Source organism: Mus caroli, unplaced genomic scaffold, assembly GCF_978045245.1.
Source record: "Mus caroli unplaced genomic scaffold, Mus_caroli_1 scaffold_14, whole genome shotgun sequence".
NCBI lineage: Eukaryota > Metazoa > Chordata > Mammalia > Rodentia > Muridae > Mus > Mus caroli.
Window position 1 is genome coordinate 92,190,483 of NW_028227269.1, and position 5,801 is coordinate 92,196,283.

General features: G+C 40.2%; 1 pseudogene; it reads right to left on the reverse strand.

The window, feature by feature from the left end:
• Nucleotides 1–548: 548 nt before the first annotated feature.
• LOC110306575 (vacuolar protein sorting-associated protein 26C pseudogene) lies at nucleotides 549–1,438 on the reverse strand (annotated as a pseudogene).
• Between the last annotated feature and the right edge of the window lie 4,363 nt (nucleotides 1,439–5,801).

The following is a 5,801-nucleotide window of genomic DNA, read 5'->3' on the forward strand; positions in this document are numbered from 1 at the left end:
GTGAGAGCAAGGACTAGTTGTTGTCATGGTTGTTGTTTTTTTCCAGTGCCCTAAAAATAAATAAATAAAAATGTAGAAATTCTAGTGAAACATTATCAAGATGTCAAGAAGGGAAGAGCTCTGAATTTTCCAATGAAGTCACTGTCATTTCTTGGACAGACTCAATCAAAGAGCTTGCTGGTTGCTGACTCTGCTGTCAGGAGGCTGGGCAAGAAGGAAATGGGTTCCCTTCGGACTCCATGGTCTCACTAGCCTGCCGATCTTAAAGTGCAGACACGCTGCATAATGGACCTATAAAGAAACAGGCACATCTGGAGTCATTGGGAATATTTTCTGTGATCTTGCAATACACATGAGGAAATCCTGTTGCATTCCAGACGTAAGAGCTGAGGCAAGGCATCTATAGGGAACAAGCTTTGAGACCATGAGAAGACACCATGAAGATGTATGCGGCTGGCGTGATGCCTGTGAGCAGGTGGCCTGAGTGACGTTCCCGTGTGAGCAGATGACTGGATGGACGTTCTGGCTGTCCCCTTCCTGCCACTGGACTATGTCTGACAGAGTTTCAGCAAGAACTTTTCAGTGATGAGGTAGGTGGTCAGCATGAAGAAGGACCACCATATTAGCCTCAAATTCCACTTTGAAGTTGGTGGTCTGCAGCATTGGACAGGTGAACAGTCTGGGGAAGACCCTGTATAAGGGGACAGGAAGATTCCTACAAATGTGCCCATCAGTGATTTGAATATTCTGAATCTCTGTGACATCGCATGCTTAGCCTTCTGCACACCCACAGATCTCTAACCCAGACCAACTGAAACTCTATGCTCCAGAGAGCAACATCTGAGTGTTCCACCACCAGCTCTCCCGTCAGAGGCTATGTGATAGCACAGTTAGTGGAGTTCAGATATCCTTTGATGAATAATTTGGGAAGTTGAAGCTCATTCTTTGACGTTCTGCAAGGTTTCTGGGGTAATCGTGAAGTCAACAGGACTTGGGGTCAACTTCGTCTTCTGAGGAGAAAAGTGAACGATGAATTCAAGGTCAGGTCGTTGGCCAACAGGGACCGCCCGCCACATGTCACAGCACAGTGTGTACTGAATGTTGACAAACACGCTGTGGTAAGTCTCATACAGGACCTTGCTGCCTTTCACAAGCAGAGGAAGATGAAAGGGAACCCCAGTCTTGCCGCTGGGAATCTTTCCTGGCTTCAGCACATCTATGGAGCTGTTGATAATCTGAATCGGCTTCATAGAGCTGTAAAAGACTTCGAACACACCCGCACTTTTGCCACTGACCTGGACGTTTACAGATCCCTTCTTTTGTCAAAGAGACTCCCTGGTGCTGGACTGAGTCCTTGCTAGAGATGACCACCACACCAGAGAGCATTCCCCAGGCGTGATTCATTTTATTTCCTCTTTTAATCTTGGTCCATAGTGGTCCCCAGCTCGCATCCACAAAGGCCGAAACTTCTGGCCACTGGTGGCCCGGTTGCCCAGCCCCATGACCATTAACTATTTTTATGCTACAGCCATTTCCAGAGGATAGGTCCTTATTTCTCCTGTCCCTCTACAGGGCATATGCAGAATTACACCCAGCTTATTCTCAAAGCAGAAGTCAACAGAACTTCTTTCAGTTCATTAAATAGATAACTTTAGAGTTGACAAGTGGTTGGATGTGATTTGTTTTTGTGGTCTCTATTCATCTCTGTCTTCACTATGTTTCTTACAATAACTGTGAATTTTCTGAACCTGGACATCAAGACTCCAATACTCACTAAGGAAAACACACACACACACACACACACACACACACACACACACAGAGAGAGAGAGAGAGAGAGAGAGAGAGAGAGAGAGAGAGAGAGAGAGAGAGAGAGAAGGTTGAAGAGGATTTGAAATATCAGCCCAGTTCTTGATGCACATGACCTGCCAGAGAATTGTTCCATAATTGCATGTTTTTAATTTTTTTGGTTTAAATTTCAAGCGATAAGTTTTGAAGATTAAGGATATGGCATAAGAGCATCTTATGCACTATTTGTTTAAAATATTTTCTGGAGATATAAAAATAACAGACAAAAGCCTGTGGGCTTAGCAGAGTCATTAGTGTAAAATGATGTACCTGGTTCCAAAAACACGTCCAAAAGCAATATGGAATACAAGCCAATTCCCAGCAGTTTGAATTTATTATTTATGATACCAGTTAAACAAGGCTAATGTGCACTGCAGAAGTGGTTATAGCAGCTCTGCAATATTAGTAGGAATTAGTCAGATGTTACCAGCTCAATACAAAGTGAATTTGCAAAGGTTCAGCAAATGACAGTTTGGCTGAGTTAACATGACAGTTGAAAGCATTCAAGCTGTTTCAGTATTGGCAAGTGGGTTGAGAACCGAAGTCAGCATTTATCAGTGTTGGAAGGAAATTAAACTGAAGGCTGGGAGGAGCAGTAAAGAGCTGCAGCATCTTACCTTCAAGAAGAAATGTCCCCAACCTCCTTGTACTCCTCTCTAATTGGGCCCTGATTAGATTCAAGAAGGAAAAAACAAAACCTGTAAGGGAAAAGGAAAAAACAAAGCCTGTAAATTTCCATACAATACAAACCCTTTGTATTGTATGGAAACTTCTTCAGTCAGCATACTTTTCTAAAACTGGGTGCCCTAGGATTACCCTTCGGCTTTATGCCCCACCTTAAAGGCTGCTTCTTATGTCTCTTTCCCAAGGATAAGATATAGAAGTATCTTTAGTAAATTATACTGCTGCCAAAAATGCTTAAGATAGTATTAATTTTTAAATGTCTAAGGTTTTCCCAATGAACATATTAATGATAAAATTTATAAATTCTTAGGCATTAAGATACTATTCTCTGTTGAAAATTATATAACACATCAAGAAACAGAATGCACAAATATCCAAACATTCTAAATAAGGACATATTAGTCGATCTGTCTAAAACTTTTTGTGGTAAGTATATCTAATTAATATTTTGAGAGATGTAGAATATTTTTGAGACTTTAATGAAGAAAGAATAATATAATTTCAATAGAAACAAAACCCAGAGGAAATCCATGTCTAAATAATTCCTTTTTGTTGATTTCCACCCACTCTCCCATCTCTGTTATACCTTCCTTTTCATATTCTCTCCACCCCTGTACTGGCTGATTTTGTGTGTCAACTTGACAAAAGCTGGAGTTATCACAGAGAAAGGCACTTCCCTTGAGGAAATGCCTCCATGAGATCCAGCTGTAAGGCATTTTCTCAATTAGTGATCAAGAGAGGAGGGCCCAGCCTATTGCGGCTGGTGCTATCCCTCGGCTGGTAGTCCTGGTTTCTATAAGAAAGTAAGCAGCAACCCTCCATGGCTTCTGCATCAGCCCCTGCCTCCAAGTTTTTGACCTCTGTGAGCTCCTGTCCTGACTTTCTTTGATGATGAATAACAATGTGGAAGTATAAGCTGAATAAACCCTTTCAGCCCCAGCTTGTTTCTTGGTCATGATGGATTTTGCAGGAATATAAACCCTGACTAAGATAACCCCTAACTATACCTGATCTTGTCTGATTTGTCCCACTTATGGTAAAAATGAAAGGGGAGGAATGATGCCTGGCATCCTAGCAATTATTTATTAGAAACAAGAAGTTCAAGTATTAAAGCCTAGCCTCACCTCCACGATCAGTTCCAAACCATCCTAAGATATTTGATACTGTTATCTCAAAGAAAGAACCAAAGAAAAAAAAATTGATCGAATCAATGATCCTTGCCTTGTGTAGTGTTGGTCCAGTTACTGAATAGGAAACAGTAGGAGCCTCAACTATGGCGGAGTTTCAATGTGTATAAAGATAATGTTGTTATATTTGAAATATAGGCCTCTGGAACCCATACGTAAATACATGTGAGTTAGATATAAATGCATATTAGAAATAAGACTTTGGCTTTATTTTTTTTATTGAATAAGTTTTTACTTCACTCTGTATTCAGATCTGAGCTTCCCCATCTCCTCTTCCCTCAGTCACTCCCTCTTGCCTCCCCCACATCTACTTTGCCTCTCCAGAAAAGGAGAGGTCTCCCATGAACATCAACCAGCCCCTGCACATCAAATTCCATCAATACACGGCACACCCTCTTCTTCTGAGGCTAGTCAAGGCAGGCCAGTTAGGGGAAAGAATCTCAAAAGCAGGCAGTGTACATAGAAACAGCCTCTACTCCCATTTGAAGAGTCCCACATGAAGACCCAGCTACACAACTGCTACATATGTGCAGAAGGCTTAGGTTCTGCACATTCATGATCCCTGATTGGCAGTTTATTATCCAAAAGCATCTCATGGGCTCAGGTTAGTTTAAAGTGTATGCTTTCTTGAAACTACTAGTTCACACAACCTTTCCTCCCCATCTTCTACTAGGCGTTTGGCTGTGGATCTCTGCATCAACTTCCAACAGTTGTAGGTGAAGCACCATTGGCTAGACTTACGGTAGGTTTCTGTCTGCAAGTGTAGCAAAATATCCGCAATAGTGTTGGGGGTGGCCTCCCCCTCATGGAATGGTCTAAAGCTGGGCCAGTCAGTGGTTGGCCCATGCCTCAAATTCTGCTTCATCCTTCTACTCCTACATATCTTTTAGGCAGCATTTCTGGGGTCTAAGGTTTTGTGGGTGCATTGGTTTTCCAATCACTTCATTGGATGTCTTGCCTGGTTACAATTATAGGCACTTTGAGGCTCTTATAGATTAATGTGTGTTTCAAATGTCCTGGATTCTTCAAATTCTTCTAGAACTAATTCTGTCCTTCCCCTCTCCATCCCTTCTATTCCCATACCCACTCTATCTACAACACAGCCCTCTCCTGATATGAAGTGAATGCCTTCATCTATTCAGGTTAAATGTTTTATTATATATTAGAATGGTTATTTAAGACTGTTTTTTGGAGTCCATTTGCTCAGAAATTTTTTTCTAGCCCTTTACTCTAAAGTAATGCCTATTTTTTATGTTGAGATGTGTTTCTTTTACTCTGCAGAATGATAAATCGTGTTTTCACACTGATAGGTTGTGAGCTGTTATTAAGGAATTGAGTCCATTGATGTTGAAAGGTATTAAAGAGGAATAATTATTAATCATTATTCCTGTAGATTTGATGGTGCTGGTGGTGTTTGTTTATGTGTGTGTGTGTGTGTGTGTGTGTGTGTGTGTGTGTGTGTGTGTATCGTTTTGTGTTGCTAGCGTCAAATTATTTTTTCTATATTTTCTATGGTGTAGTTAACTTCCTCATGTTTGAGTTTTCCTTCTAATATCTTTTGTAAGAATGGATTTGTGGACAATATTGTTTAAATGGATTGTATCACAGATTATCTAGTTTACTCAATCTACAGTGATTAAAAGTTTTGTTGAGTATAGTAATCTGGACTTGTATATGTGGTCTCTTAGAGACTATAAGGCATTAACCCAGACCCTTCTGACTTTTAACATCTATGTTGAGAAGTTAGGTATAATTCCTACATGTTTTGTCAAGTTAATTGGCCTTTTTCTCTTGTAGTTTTCATAGTCTTTCTTTTTTTTTTTTTTCTGTATGTACATTTAGTGTTTTGATTATTATATGGTAGGAGGGTTTTCTTTTTTGGTCCAATCTGTCTCATATGCTATAAGCTTTTTCTATGTTTAGAGTCATCTCTTTCTTTAAGTTTGATAAGTTTTATTTTATGACTTTGTTGAAAAAATTTTTCTGAGCCTTTGAGCTGGGAATTTTCTCTTTCTTCTATTACTGTTATAACCAGACTTCTTCAGTTCTGCTAGTGATATAAATACTGAAACAAAGACTTAC